This window comes from Notolepis coatsorum (genome assembly GCF_963971535.1).
Source record: "Notolepis coatsorum genome assembly, chromosome: 12".
NCBI classification, from domain to species: Eukaryota; Metazoa; Chordata; class Actinopteri; order Aulopiformes; family Paralepididae; genus Notolepis; species Notolepis coatsorum.
The window spans coordinates 88,145,617-88,162,711 of NC_140176.1; the positions used below are offsets into that span (position 1 = coordinate 88,145,617).

The 17,095-nt window shown below is 41.6% G+C and overlaps 1 pseudogene across 1 annotated transcript in view; it reads left to right on the forward strand.

The window, feature by feature from the left end:
* Positions 1 to 16,480, forward strand: part of LOC311237961 (cytochrome P450 26B1-like) — a 110,125-nt pseudogene extending 93,645 nt beyond the window's left edge. The window contains exons 11-12 of the transcript XR_014621094.1: positions 10,953 to 11,135; positions 15,019 to 16,480. The product of XR_014621094.1 is annotated as a cytochrome P450 26B1-like (transcript). The remainder of the gene's footprint in view (positions 1 to 10,952; positions 11,136 to 15,018) is intronic.
* Positions 16,481 to 17,095: the final 615 nt, after the last annotated feature.

Below are 17,095 nucleotides of genomic sequence, written 5' to 3' on the forward strand. Positions count from 1 at the left end.
TGGCCGGCCGGCCGCGTAAGCAAAGTGATCACCGGTGCCGACGGCAAGGTCCGAGCAGCTGAAGTGCTCGTCCAGGGTCGCACTTACACCCGTCCCGTGGCAAGGCTCATAGAACTGCCTCGACTCCCAGACACAATCGATGATGACCATGACCCTACAACCCTATGACTTTGTGAAGTTGACTGACCCCTACAGCAAACCCTTATGTGTAAATAGACAACGCGATTAATCTGTCTCTGTTTAACTGATTAGGTCTGGGACCTATTCAGGGGGTGGCTGTTGTGAAGGGCCAGATTAAACCGAATATATATATTTATTTATATATATATATTTAATTGTATTTGTATATTCTCTAATATTCCCTGATATCCCTTGTATATTCCTTGTACAATATGCATTGAATATCCATTCTAGCCTACTGAACATCCCATAATAGTCTCCATTCTACTATAGGTCGAGACCTTGGTGCCAGGCTGCCATACCCCTCAGACCCAGTTCAAACGTACCGCTCGACATGTACGAACAAGTCCTAGTTCCGCGTAGGAATTTGGCTACCGCACCACTAATGGGACTATTTGTTCATAGTGCGTATATATACTGCGCTACTAAAGTAGGACTTTCTTTTCAGTCCAGTTTCTTACCCTCCAATAGAGTCACAGACGTAAAGCCTCCCCGCGACGCCACGTGTGGGAGTAAGGCCAAGTTCGCCTACCATCGGTATTGAGACATCGTGTATATTAATATTTGAATAGTCATATTTGGCACTATATCGTCGAGTTGGACGTAGTCTATTAAGCTAATAATAGTCTGTTAATATATAGTGCTTCGTGCGGTGAGAATACTACCGTAGTCAGTACCCCATCGTTTCGGGCAGAGAACTGGCTGCTTACCCAGGGTGGTTGACCCTATGTGAAGCTGCACCCGAGGAGCCCCAGAGCCGACGAGCGAGTGGACCTGTATACCGGATTATTCTACCGACGACAGCCCGCCTTCCCAGGCACGGATTATGCTTTGGATACTTTGATTATTCCATGGATAAAGACCCCCGACACTGCCGTGTGTTGGAACCCCCCCCCCTGGAGAGGACGCAAGGTGAGGAGACGCTCTGCAAGACGAGGTCGCTTCACGTCTCTCCCCCGTGGACCGGAGAGAGCCGGCCCACAAAGAGTCCACCTGCTTTCATCTGTGGTCCAAGGATCGCCGGCGCATTGAACGGCACTACAGTGGGTTCACCTGGGATACCCTTGGCCGGACGAGGCAGCCGGATTCTACCCCCCCCCCCCCTCCTACTCCTGTCGGCTTACAAGCGACCGGATTAACCCCCTCTAGTGTATCTAGTATAATCATTAAAGTATCATTGCTGTTATTCCTTAACTATTCCAGGTCGTATATTTACCACCTGCGCCTTCAGAGATTGGACATTCTCTATTGATATACCGACGAATACTCCTTGCCATAAAAGTGCATACTATTTCAATTCATAAATGTAATTAAGTGATTAAGTGCTTATTCTACACACCATCGCTGTGTAGGAATAAAGACCTGTTTCTAATTCGTACATTTGTGTTGGATCCGTTTCATCTACGTGAGAGTGTTCATGATAATATATTTATGCCGTGTACTGGGTGGCCGAATATTAAGTACAAAGGTAGTGGTAGTAAGTATCATATCTAGTAATACAGTCAGGGAATTGTACCCCTCAGTTACAATATATATTACACTGTATTTATAGTAGAATGTATATTACACTGTATTTATAGTAGAATGTATATTACATTGTATTTATAGTAGAATATATATTACACTGTATTTATAGTAGAATGTATACTACACTGTATTTATAGTAGAATATATATTACACTGTATTTATAGTAGAATGTATATTACACTGTATTTATAGTAGAATGTATACTACACTGTATTTATAGTAGAATATATATTACACTGTATTTATAGTAGAATATATACTACACTGTATTTATAGTAGAATATATATTACACTGTATTTATAGTAGAATGTATACTACACTGTATTTATAGTAGAATATATATTACACTGTATTTATAGTAGAATGTATATTACACTGTATTTATAGTAGAATGTATACTACACTGTATTTATAGTAGAATATATATTACACTGTATTTATAGTAGAATATATACTACACTGTATTTATAGTAGAATATATATTACACTGTATTTATAGTAGAATATATACTACACTGTATTTATAGTAGAATATATACTACACTGTATTTATAGTAGAATATATATTACACTGTATTTATAGTAGAATGTATATTACACTGTATTTATAGTAGAATATATACTACACTGTATTTATAGTAGAATATATACTACACTGTATTTATAGTAGAATATATACTACACTGTATTTATAGTAGAATATATATTACACTGTATTTATAGTAGAATGTATATTACACTGTATTTATAGTAGAATGTATACTACACTGTATTTATAGTAGAATATATATTACACTGTATTTATAGTAGAATATATACTACACTGTATTTATAGTAGAATATATATTACACTGTATTTATAGTAGAATATATACTACACTGTATTTATAGTAGAATATATACTACACTGTATTTATAGTAGAATATATATTACACTGTATTTATAGTAGAATGTATATTACACTGTATTTATAGTAGAATATATACTACACTGTATTTATAGTAGAATATATACTACACTGTATTTATAGTAGAATATATACTACACTGTATTTATAGTAGAATATATATTACACTGTATTTATAGTAGAATATATACTACACTTGTTGTCCTGTGTGTTGTCCTGTGTGTTGTCCTGTGTGTTGTCCTGTGTGTTGTCCTGTGTCCTGTGTGTTGTCCTGTGTGTTGTCCTGTGTGTTGTCCTGTGTCCTGTGTGTTGTCCTGTGTGTTGTCCTGTGTGTTGTCCTGTGTCCTGTGTGTTGTCCTGTGTGTTGTCCTGTGTGTTGTCCTGTGTCCTGTGTGTTGTCCTGTGTGTTGTCCTGTGTGTTGTCCTGTGTGTTGTCCTGTGTGTTGTCCTGTGTGTTGTCCTGTTAGAACATCAGAATCAGAAAGGTCTTTATTGCCAAGTACTTTTCACATACAAGGAATTTGATTTGGTCGTTTTCAGTGCGACATTAACGGACAGACAATAACGGACAGATAATAAAATAAAAAGGTGGAATAAAATAAAATGAAATATGAACTAAATTAAGATAGAAGCACAATAGAATATAGTATAATTATTAGGGATGTTCGATATTGGCTTTTTCGATACCGATAGCAACCGATATACCGATATATGCAGGGTCCCCCCCCCCAGAAACACAACATATGCATACTTTTCACAATAAATAAAATAATAATTTGTTCTTACTTGCTTGCCTGGGTAAATAAAGGTTAAATAAATGTAAAAAAATATATATATATTTAAATTCTTTGAAAACCGATACCGATCATTTCCGATATTACATTTTAATGCCAATATCGGTAGGCCGATAATATCGGACATCCCTAATAATTATAAGTAAACAGAAAATAAGCCTGGACTGTACAACTGTAAAATAAAGAGGTGGAATCAAATTAAATGGGATATAAACTAAATTAAATATAAGCACAATTGAATATAGTATAATTATAAGTAAACATTTAAATAGGAAGAACATCCTCTGCTGTGCTTTCTTGATGAGGGAGCTGGTGTTCAGCTCCCACTTGAGGTCATGGGAGATGATGGTTCCCAGGAAGTGGAAGGACTCCACAGCGTCCACTGGGGGGGAGTCACACAGGGTGATGGGGTTGAGTGGGGCTGGGGTCCACTGGGGGGGGAGTCACACAGGGTGATGGGGTTGAGTGGGGCTGGGGTCCACTGGGGGGGGGGGGGGTCACACAGGGTGATGGGGTTGAGTGGGGCTGGGGTCCACTGGGGGGGGGGGAGTCACACAGGGTGATGGGGTTGAGTGGGGCTGGGGTCCACTGGGGGGGGGGGGGAGTCACACAGGGTGATGGGGTTGAGTGGGGCTGGGGTCCACTGGGGGGGGAGTCACACAGGGTGATGGGGTTGAGTGGGGCTGGGGTCCACTGGGGGGGGGGAGTCACACAGGGTGATGGGGTTGAGTGGGGCTGGGGTCCACTGGGGGGGGGGGAGTCACACAGGGTGATGGGGTTGAGTGGGGCTGGGGTCCACTGGGGGGGGGGGGGGTCACACAGGGTGATGGGGTTGAGTGGGGCTGGGGGTCTTTCTGTAATCTACAACCATCTCCAGTGTCTTGAGAGCGTTGAGCTCCAGATTGTTCTGGCTGCACCAGGTCACCAGATGGTCAATCTCCCACCTGTAGGCGGACTCCTCCCCACCAGAGATGAGTCCAATGAGTGCCCATGTGTTGTTAAAACATGTCCTTTGTCCTGTGCCCATGTGTTGTCCTGTTAAAACATGTCCTCTGTCCTGTGCCCATGTGTTGTCCTGTCACATATGGATGGTTGTATAACAGGGAAGGATTCACTGGAGCAAACAGACAGTTTGGGCCTTTACTTCTGGTGCATCATGAAGACAGAAGCAAAACGTCTCGAAGCTCCTTGCATCATGGTCAGGGACTCAGGGGTGATCTTACCAGCCCTGCTCCTGGCTCTCAGGATGTAATGGTCCTCTATAGATGGTAGATGGCAGCCAGTGATGCTTCTCTATATATGGTAGATGGCAGCCATTTATAGATGGTAGATGGCAGCCATTGATGTTCCTCTATAGATGGTAGATGGCAGCCAGTGATGTGCCTCTATAGATGGTAGATGGCAGCCAGTGATGTGCCTCTATAGATGGTAGATGGCAGCCAGTGATGTTCCTCTATAGATGGTAGATGGCAGCCAGTGATGTCCCTCTATAGATGGTAGATGACAGCCAGTGATGTCCCTCTATAGATGGTAGATGACAGCCAGTGATGTCCCTCTATAGATGGTAGATGACAGCCAGTGATGTCCCTCTATAGATGGTAGATGGCAGCCAGTGATGCTTCTCTATAGATGCTAGATGGCAGCCAGTGATGTCCCTCTATAGATGGTAGATGGCAGCCAGTGATGTCCCTCTATAGATGGTAGATGGCAGCCAGTGAAGTCCCTCTATAGATGGTAGATGACAGCCAGTGATGTGCCTCTATAGATGGTAGATGGCAGCCATTGATGTCCCTCTATAGATGGTAGATGGCAGCCAGTGATGTGCCTCTATAGATGGTAGATGGCAGCCAGTGAAGGTCCTCTATAGATGGTAGATGGCAGCCAGTGATGTCCCTCTATAGATGGTAGATGACAGCCAGTGATGCTTCTCTATAGATGGTAGATGGCAGCCAGTGATGTCCCTCTATAGATGGTAGATGGCAGCCATTGATGTCCCTCTATAGATGGTAGATGGCAGCCATTGATGTCCCTCTATAGATGGTAGATGGCAGCCAGTGATGTGCCTCTATAGATGGTAGATGGCAGCCATTGATGTCCCTCTATAGATGCTAGATGGCAGCCATTGATGTCCCTCTATAGATGGTAGATGGCAGCCATTGATGTCCCTCTATAGATGGTAGATGGCAGCCAGTGATGTGCCTCTATAGATGGTAGATGACAGCCAGTGATGTGCCTCTATAGATGGTAGATGGCAGCCAGTGATGTCCCTCTATAGATGGTAGATGGCAGCCAGTGATGTGCCTCTATAGATGGTAGATGGCAGCCATTGATGTGCCTCTATAGATGGTAGATGGCAGCCAGTGATGTCCCTCTATAGATGCTAGATGGCAGCCAGTGATGTCCCTCTATAGATGGTAGATGGCAGCCAGTGATGTCCCTCTATAGATGCTAGATGGCAGCCAGTGATGTCCCTCTATAGATGGTAGATGGCAGCCAGTGAAGGTCCTCTATAGATGGTAGATGGCAGCCATTGATGTGCCTCTATAGATGGTAGATGGCAGCCAGTGATGTGCCTCTATAGATGGTAGATGGCAGCCATTGATGTCCCTCTATAGATGGTAGATGGCAGCCAGTGATGTCCCTCTATAGATGGTAGATGGCAGCCAGTGATGTGCCTCTATAGATGGTAGATGGCAGCCATTGATGTCCCTCTATAGATGCTAGATGGCAGCCATTGATGTCCCTCTATAGATGGTAGATGGCAGCCATTGATGTCCCTCTATAGATGGTAGATGGCAGCCAGTGATGTGCCTCTATAGATGGTAGATGACAGCCAGTGATGTGCCTCTATAGATGGTAGATGGCAGCCAGTGATGTCCCTCCATAGATGGTAGATGGCAGCCAGTGATGTGCCTCTATAGATGGTAGATGGCAGCCATTGATGTGCCTCTATAGATGGTAGATGGCAGCCAGTGATGTCCCTCTATAGATGCTAGATGGCAGCCAGTGATGTCCCTCTATAGATGGTAGATGGCAGCCAGTGAAGGTCCTCTATAGATGGTAGATGGCAGCCATTGATGTGCCTCTATAGATGGTAGATGGCAGCCAGTGATGTGCCTCTATAGATGCTAGATGGCAGCCAGTGATGTCCCTCTATAGATGGTAGATGGCAGCCATTGATGTGCCTCTATAGATGGTAGATGACAGCCAGTGATGTCCCTCTATAGATGGTAGATGGCAGCCAGTGATGCTTCTCTATAGATGGTAGATGGCAGCCAGTGATGTCCCTCTATAGATGGTAGATGGCAGCCATTGATGTCCCTCTATAGATGGTAGATGGCAGCCAGTGATGTGCCTCTATAGATGCTAGATGGCAGCCAGTGATGTCCCTCTATAGATGGTAGATGGCAGCCATTGATGTGCCTCTATAGATGGTAGATGGCAGCCAGTGATGTGCCTCTATAGATGGTAGATGGCAGCCATTGATGTGCCTCTATAGATGGTAGATGGCAGCCAGTGATGTGCCTCTATAGATGGTAGATGGCAGCCATTGATGTGCCTCTATAGATGGTATATGGCAGCCAGTGATGTGCCTCTATAGATGCTAGATGGCAGCCAGTGATGTCCCTCTATAGATGGTAGATGGCAGCCAGTGAAGGTCCTCTATAGATGGTAGATGGCAGCCAGTGAAGGTCCTCTATAGATGGTAGATGACAGCCAGTGATGTGCCTCTATAGATGCTAGATGGCAGCCAGTGATGTCCCTCTATAGATGCTAGATGGCAGCCAGTGATGTCCCTCTATAGATGGTAGATGGCAGCCAGTGAAGGTCCTCTATAGATGGTAGATGGCAGCCAGTGAAGGTCCTCTATAGATGGTAGATGGCAGCCAGTGATGTCCCTCTATAGATGGTAGATGGCAGCCATTGATGTGCCTCTATAGATGGTAGATGGCAGCCATTGATGTGCCTCTATAGATGGTAGATGGCAGCCAGTGATGTCCCTCTATAGATGGTAGATGGCAGCCATTGATGTGCCTCTATAGATGGTAGATGGCAGCCAGTGATGTGCCTCTATAGATGCTAGATGGCAGCCAGTGATGTCCCTCTATAGATGGTAGATGGCAGCCAGTGAAGGTCCTCTATAGATGGTAGATGGCAGCCAGTGAAGGTCCTCTATAGATGGTAGATGGCAGCCAGTGATGTCCCTCTATAGATGGTAGATGGCAGCCAGTGAAGGTCCTCTATAGATGGTAGATGGCAGCCAGTGATGTCCCTCTATAGATGGTAGATGGCAGCCAGTGATGTGCCTCTATAGATGGTAGATGGCAGCCAGTGATTTCCCTCTATAGATGGTAGATGGCAGCCAGTGATGTGCCTCTATAGATGCTAGATGGCAGCCAGTGATGTCCCTCTATAGATGGTAGATGGCAGCCATTGATGTGCCTCTATAGATGGTAGATGGCAGCCAGTGATGTCCCTCTATAGATGGTAGATGGCAGCCAGTGAAGGTCCTCTATAGATGGTAGATGACAGCCATTGATGTGCCTCTATAGATGGTAGATGGCAGCCAGTGATGTCCCTCTATAGATGGTAGATGGCAGCCAGTGAAGGTCCCTCTATAGATGGTAGATGACAGCCATTGATGTGCCTCTATAGATGGTAGATGGCAGCCAGTGATGTGCCTCTATAGATGGTAGATGGCAGCCAGTGAAGGTCCTCTATAGATGGTAGATGACAGCCAGTGAAGGTCCTCTATAGATGGTAGATGACAGCCAGTGAAGGTCCTCTATAGATGGTAGATGGCAGCCAGTGATGTCCCTCTATAGATGCTAGATGGCAGCCAGTGATGTTCCTCTATAGATGGTAGATGGCAGCCAGTGATGTGCCTCTATAGATGGTAGATGGCAGCCAGTGAAGGTCCCTCTATAGATGGTAGATGGCAGCCATTGATGTTCCTCTATAGATGGTAGATGGCAGCCAGTGATGTTCCTCTATAGATGGTAGATGGCAGCCAGTGAAGGTCCTCTATAGATGGTAGATGGCAGCCAGTGATGTGCCTCTATAGATGGTAGATGGCAGCCAGTGATGTTCCTCTATAGATGGTAGATGGCAGCCAGTGATGTCCCTCTATAGATGGTAGATGGCAGCCAGTGATGTCCCTCTATAGATGGTAGATGGCAGCCAGTGAAGGTCCTCTATAGATGGTAGATGGCAGCCAGTGAAGGTCCTCTATAGATGGTAGATGACAGCCAGTGATGTGCCTCTATAGATGCTAGATGGCAGCCAGTGATGTCCCTCTATAGATGCTAGATGGCAGCCAGTGATGTCCCTCTATAGATGGTAGATGGCAGCCAGTGAAGGTCCTCTATAGATGGTAGATGGCAGCCAGTGAAGGTCCTCTATAGATGGTAGATGGCAGCCAGTGATGTCCCTCTATAGATGGTAGATGGCAGCCATTGATGTGCCTCTATAGATGGTAGATGGCAGCCATTGATGTGCCTCTATAGATGGTAGATGGCAGCCAGTGATGTCCCTCTATAGATGGTAGATGGCAGCCATTGATGTGCCTCTATAGATGGTAGATGGCAGCCAGTGATGTGCCTCTATAGATGCTAGATGGCAGCCAGTGATGTCCCTCTATAGATGGTAGATGGCAGCCAGTGAAGGTCCTCTATAGATGGTAGATGGCAGCCAGTGAAGGTCCTCTATAGATGGTAGATGGCAGCCAGTGATGTCCCTCTATAGATGGTAGATGGCAGCCAGTGAAGGTCCTCTATAGATGGTAGATGGCAGCCAGTGATGTCCCTCTATAGATGGTAGATGGCAGCCAGTGATGTGCCTCTATAGATGGTAGATGGCAGCCAGTGATTTCCCTCTATAGATGGTAGATGGCAGCCAGTGATGTGCCTCTATAGATGCTAGATGGCAGCCAGTGATGTCCCTCTATAGATGGTAGATGGCAGCCATTGATGTGCCTCTATAGATGGTAGATGGCAGCCAGTGATGTCCCTCTATAGATGGTAGATGGCAGCCAGTGAAGGTCCTCTATAGATGGTAGATGACAGCCATTGATGTGCCTCTATAGATGGTAGATGGCAGCCAGTGATGTCCCTCTATAGATGGTAGATGGCAGCCAGTGAAGGTCCCTCTATAGATGGTAGATGACAGCCATTGATGTGCCTCTATAGATGGTAGATGGCAGCCAGTGATGTGCCTCTATAGATGGTAGATGGCAGCCAGTGAAGGTCCTCTATAGATGGTAGATGACAGCCAGTGAAGGTCCTCTATAGATGGTAGATGACAGCCAGTGAAGGTCCTCTATAGATGGTAGATGGCAGCCAGTGATGTCCCTCTATAGATGCTAGATGGCAGCCAGTGATGTTCCTCTATAGATGGTAGATGGCAGCCAGTGATGTGCCTCTATAGATGGTAGATGGCAGCCAGTGAAGGTCCCTCTATAGATGGTAGATGGCAGCCATTGATGTTCCTCTATAGATGGTAGATGGCAGCCAGTGATGTTCCTCTATAGATGGTAGATGGCAGCCAGTGAAGGTCCTCTATAGATGGTAGATGGCAGCCAGTGATGTGCCTCTATAGATGGTAGATGGCAGCCAGTGATGTTCCTCTATAGATGGTAGATGGCAGCCAGTGATGTCCCTCTATAGATGGTAGATGGCAGCCAGTGATGTCCCTCTATAGATGGTAGATGACAGCCAGTGATGTCCCTCTATAGATGGTAGAGTGGATCCCTCGCTGTAGCCTGGTCTTATAGCAGGAGGAGGTTGAGGGGAAGCAGACAGTGATGGAGGTGGTTAGGGTTTGCGTTAAGAGTTATATTTAGGGTTACGAGTGTTTGAGGTCCAGACAGTAATGAAGGTGGTGAAGATGCTTACAGGGATTCCTCTGTAGAACTGAACGAAGACGGGAAGGGAGATGTTCAGCTTGTTAAAGGGATATTTCACTTTAGTAGAACTCTTACCTCTTATCTAAAGTAATCTGCTAGTAAACTAGCAACTACTGCAGTCCCCGTCTCATTCACTTCCATTCATTTTGAGGACCAAGTCTAAATAGCATAAGGATTTCTTTTGTATTGATCACAATATCTGCTCACATGCACAAAATCACATGTTAAATATTTCAGTTTAAATGATTCACCCTCAAATATCGGATGTCATTTTGTGAGAAATCGGACCAAATATTCGCTTATTATTATCATTAATTTAGACTATAACATTGTTTACCACAATATCATTACTTTGTCACAACATGGTCCCATTAGAAGACAATATTTGCCCAGCACTAAAGCCCTGTATCGTGTGTGTGTGTGTGTGTGTGTGTGTGTGTGTGTGTGTGTGTGTGTGTGTGTGTGTGTGTGTGTGTGTGTGTGTGTGTGTGTGTGTGTGTGTGTGTGTGTGTGTGTGTGTGTGTGTGTGTGTGTGTGTGTGTGTGTGTGTGTGTGTGTGTGTGTGTGTGTGTGTGTGTGTGTGTGTGTGTGTGTGTGTGTGTGTGTGTGTGTGTGTGTGTGTGTGTGTCTGTTTCAGACGGCGTGTGTGTATCTGTTGAATCACTATGATTGGTCGCTGGACCCCCCTACTCAGGATCTGATGTACAAATGGCTTCCTGTCACGCGTCCTGCAATCCCAACCACCATCTCCTTCACCAAACTGGATCAGACCGGATCTGACCAGAACCAAACCGGCTAGGGATACACTCACACCAACAAAGTCAGTATAATCTCTAATACTCTTTCACATACATGTAACTTCTTAAAACCCTTTTATAGACTTGATTGTATGTATGTAAGTATTTGTATCCAATTTTAAATCCCAAGTCAAAACTAAGTTTCTTTTTTTATACTGAAGGTATATATTTAGTATATTAATTAAGTGTGTTAAAAGTATATTTCTACCCATGTACTTTTGTGAGAGTATACTGCTTTTGTGTACTAATTCAAAGCACATGCTTAGTATGATTGTCATTAATATGCCGTAAATGTAATCTAAATGAAAAAAATATATATTTTTACCAAAGTTAAATTGTACTTTAAAAAATAAACCTGTAAACCTATTAAAAGTGTACTATTTTGGTAAGCAAAAGTAACCAATATACAGAAAATTATAATTTCAACATATTTAAGGACATCTTAAAGAAGTACAACTTTCAATTTAACACAACTTTAGTATACTTTCTGAATACATATAAAGTATACTAAAGTATACAGAGTATACTTTCAGAAAATATACTCAGGTATACCTTTTAGATGTTCTATGGTATATCCTGTTAGATGGTCTTCTATGGTATATTCTGTTAGATGGCATTCTGCTGTCAAGTGAATCATGTTTATTATTGTAAACTTTTAATATAAGTAAAAATAATATTCTATATTGTAATATACCGTAATTCCTCTAATAGTAACCCCGGCTTGTATTTGTTTCAACTGTAGCGGGTACCAGGCTTGTATTAGGAGGAGGCCTGTATAAGAGGGAGGCCTATATTTCAAATTTTCAAACAGATCATAATGAATAAATCAACATTTTGTGTCAGTTTGAACCCAGTAAAATGTACTGGGTTCATTTATTGAAACCAAGTACTGTATGAAATAGTAAACAGTGCAATTACAGGTGGTCACTGGTCATTTCAACGTTTTCAAAGTGAAATCAAGTAACTAGCTCAGTATGCAGCTCAGTATATTAGTAACCCGGCTTGTATTAGGAGGCCGGCTTATAATTGCTTAGCTCAAGAGCGTACCCGGCCATTAATAGAGACCCGGCTTGTATTTGAGACCCGGTTACTATTAGAGGAATTACGGTACTAAATTATGTAAATTCTAGTCAAATTAATGGAAGAACAAATACAAATGTAAGGGGGTAGGGATCAATAAGCTAAGCTTCCCTCTACTCCTTTTTTTGGACATGTCTGCTAACCAAACACATTGCTCTTTTGTTTATAAATCCTGATTTTTTCTTTGTTCTTTTTTAAACGTTTTTTTCCTTTAAGGATCTTTTTTTAATTTGTTGTTAAGATTGTTTGGTCTGACGGATCAAGACACTGTGAGTTGTTTGAAGAAATAAGAAGAATAACATGTCCAAGAAATAAACTTTTCATTCATTCATTCAGATGGTTTATGGTATATTCTGTTAAATGGTCTATGGTATATTATGTTAGGTGTTCTATGGTATATTATGTTAGGTGTTCTATGGTATATTATGTTAGGTGTTCTATGGTATATTATGTTAGATGGTCTATGGTATATTATGTTAGGTGTTCTATGGTATATTATGTTAGGTGTTCTATGGTATATTATGTTAGGTGTTCTATGGTATATTATGTTGGGTGTTCTATGATATATTATGTTAGGTGTTCTATGGTATATTATGTTAGGTGTTATATGGTATATTATGTTAGGTTGTCTATGGTATATTATGTTAGGTGTTCTATGGTATATTATGTTAGGTGTTCTATGGTATATTATGTTAGGTGTTCTATGGTATATTATGTTAGGTTGTCTATGGTATATTATGTTAGGTGTTCTATGGTATATTATGTTAGGTGTTCTATGGTATATTATGTTGGGTGATTGATTGATTGATTGATTGATTGATTGATTGATTGATTGATTGATTGAAAACTTTATTAACAGATTGCAGAATGGGTACAATACAGTACGGTTCAATACACACAATTGTTAAGGGGATGCAGACCAGAGAAAGACTTTCGTCTTGTTTACATCAGGGTCCCCCATTTTCAATTAATCATAACATATATGAGATACAGTACATGACATACAGATAGACAGTACTGCTACATCTATACATTTATGACATACCAGATTTATAAATACAGTACTGTTTGTGATAAAAAAAAAAGAAAAAAAAGAGAGTATATACATTTGATGAAGAAACTGTACATTGGATGATGTGGGGTTGGGTAGGTGGGGGGGGGCTGTACATATGGTATGGTGTTCTATGGTATATTATGTTAGGTGTTCTATGGTATATTATGTTAGGTGTTCTATGGTATATTATGTTAGGTGTTCTATGGTATATTATGTTAGGTGTTCTATGGTATATTATGTTAGGTGTTCTATGGTATATTATGTTGGGTGTTCTATGGTATATTATGTTAGGTGTTCTATGGTATATTATGTTAGGTGTTCTATGGTATATTATGTTAGGTGTTCTATGTTGTATTATGTTAGGTGGTCTATGGTATATTATGATAGGTGTTCTATGGTATATTATGTTAGGTGTTATATGGTATATTATGTTAGGTTGTCTATGGTATATTATGTTAGGTGTTATATGGTATATTATGTTAGGTGTTCTATGGTATATTATGTTGGGTGTTCTATGGTATATTATGTTGGGTGTTCTATGGTATATTATGTTAGGTGTTCTATGGTATATTGTGTTAGGTGTTCTATGGTATATTATGTTAGGTTGTCTATGGTATATTATGTTAGGTGCTATATGGTATATTATGTTAGGTGTTCTATGGTATATTATGTTGGGTGTTCTATGGTATATTATGTTAGATGTTCTATGGTATATTATGTTAGGTGTTCTATGGTATATTATGTTAGGTGTTCTATGGTATATTATGTTAGGTGTTCTATGGTATATTATGTTAGGTTGTCTATGGTATATTATATTAGGTTGTCTATGGTATATTATGTTAGGTTGTCTATGGTATATTATGTTAGGTGCTCTATGGTATATTATGTTAGGTGTTCTATGGTATATTATGTTAGGTGTTCTATGGTATATTATGTTAGGTGTTCTATGGTATATTATGTTAGGTGTTCTATGGTATATTATGTTAGGTGTTCTATGGTATATTATGTTAGGTGTTATATGGTATATTATGTTAGGTGTTCTATGGTATATTATGTTAGGTGTTATATGGTATATTATGTTAGGTGTTATATGGTATACACAATAGGTCACAGATCCCCATTATGATTAGAGTATGTCTCAGGGACCTCAGTCTGAGCATATATTTGTTGTTGGATATGACTTAGTCCATAATTCCATAACTGTCTATAGTGTAGGTGCAGAGATAGCGTTGGAGAGAGTGCCCCCTGTGGCTAGTAGTGGTCACTCTATCCTCTCATTGGGCTTCACTTCTAGTGAATGAAATAGTGAAATTCATTCATTACCAATTTGTCTGGGGACCCCCTGGGACCTCCTCCAGGACCCCCGGGGGTCCCCGGGCCCCTCCTTGGGAACCATTGGTCTATGGCAGCGGTTCTCAAACTACAGGTTGCGACCCAAAGTGGGGCCGTGGGTAGGTGACAGTGGACATTGGCAAGTTTAAAAAAATATATATATATCAATAATTAAAAATAAATATATATTCTGGCAACATATTTTGGCTAAATATGCCTCGTTTTATAAATGTGTATTGATAACATAGTGCTGTAATAGAAGGTCCTAATAAATATGCATGATCAAGTTCAACAACGTGTGTTTTTATTTTGATATTCCTTAAATCCACTTTGAAATTATTGGGGTCGCCAATAAAAATCCTAAATAAAATGGGGTTGTGGTATAAAAAAGTTTGAGAACCCCTGGTCTATGGTATAATTATCTTCATGTTCCACTGCAGGAGACTGTGAAAAGGGGTCTGGACCAATGGATGCACAGACATGAAGACTGGACCAATGGAGGTTCAAACCAGAGAAACCAGAGCACCAATCAGAGATGCTGATTCTGTGTTTAAATCCCTCCTCTTTGATGAGTCTGTTGGATGTGTTGATATGTGATATGCAATAAGAAACCATAGCGACTAGTTTGAATACAGTATCAAGTATTTTTTGTATTCTATTCTTTGTATCCAATATGGAGCCAAGAACTCAGGCTGCACAAGATATCCTTTGATGTCTTTAAGACCCTATGTAGCCATGAGGACCGGCCATTTTGTGGTCATCCTAGCAAGCGTTCGGTTTATAATTATATAAATGACGGCACTATTTGAAAACAATCAATTGTAATGACTTTGACAGATTTGCAATAGCAACGTAACTTATTTTTAAAGCTTGATTTTTAAGCTGCGATTCTATATTCCTGTAGTTTATTCATCTGGTTTAACCCTTTCACTACCACACTACAGAAGGTTCACTACCACACTACAGAAGGTTACCTTCTGTATTGTCGCAGTGAAAGGGTTAACCCTTTGGTAGTGTGGTAGTGAAAGGTTTAAATCCCTTTCAGTAGCGCTGCTGTAATGATCTACTAGTCTAACCACATGGCATTATAATGTCTCTCAGTGGACTTCCCACAGATCGCCAGTCTCCTTGCGTACAGTATACTGTAGAAGGATTCTGGGGGAAATACGTCTGCCAGGCGTTCATTCTCTTACTGTGTGGACGAGAAAAAGTGAATCAAAATAAATGTCCACATAGGAGCCTTGGTGATGTAATTATTATGTATTCTTGTACGGGTATTGCAAGACCAAGATGAATGTGATACTGTTTATTAATCCAGCACTACTGAATAGGCACACACACACACACGCACACACACACGCACACAGGTATACCCTCAGATTCCATCACTGAATGCAAACCTGAGCTCCCCTCCCCCTCCATCACCTAGCAACCACTACTGCTTAGCAACGGGTCGTCATACCGGCAGTCACTTGCTTTCTTTTAGCATGCAGGTCACACACACGTGCACACACACACACACACACACACACACACACACACACACACACACACACACACACACACACACAAACAAACCTGTTATTTTTTTTAAGATCTAGTCACACACTCACACGCACAAACCCACTGATTTTAGAATGCTTTAGTCGTCTGTCTCAATCACATGAATTTTAAGTCATTGTGCTTTTTATTCTCTCCATAGAAGGTAATGTGTATTAATCACAGATAAATAAATGATGTAAACTCATATAAATTATGTTTCCTAGTAATCCTACATGTCTCTTTTACTGTCATCTGTTGTATTTAATGGCCTATTTATTCCTACTATAGCAATCCTTTTAATTAATTAATTAATTAATTAATTAACTGTAAAAGTATTTGTGGTCAGTGACTTCCAGCTGTGGTCTCAATGTTGTGGTCTGTGTACAATGTTTAATTTAATTGAACATTTAAATATTTAACAGCATTTGGTTATTGACATGTAACATGCTTAAGACATTCATTTGTGTATATTATTTATTGATGAGGATGTATAAAATTAAAATTAAATGCCCCCATATAATTAGTTATTGTCTCATTGAATACCACAGACACACAGTGGTAACCATTGTAGAAGTCCTCTATCCTGCATTAGTACTACAGTAGTAGCCATGGTAGAAGTCCTCTATCCTGCATTAGTACTACAGTGGTAGCCATGGTAGAAGTCCTCCATCCTGCAATAGTACTACAGTGGTAGCCATGGTAGAAGTCCTCTATCCTGCATTAGTACTACAGTGGTAGCCATGGTAGAAGTCCTCCATCCTGCATTAGTACTACAGTGGTAGCCATGGTAGAAGTCCTCTATCCTGCATTAGTACTACAGTGGTAGCCATGGTAGAAGTCCTCCATCCTGCATTAGTACTACAGTAGTAGCCATGGTAGAAGTCCTCTACCCTGCATTAGTACTACAGTAGTAGCCATGGTAGAAGTCCTCCATCCTGCATTAGTACTACAGTGGTAGCCATGGTAGAAGTCCTC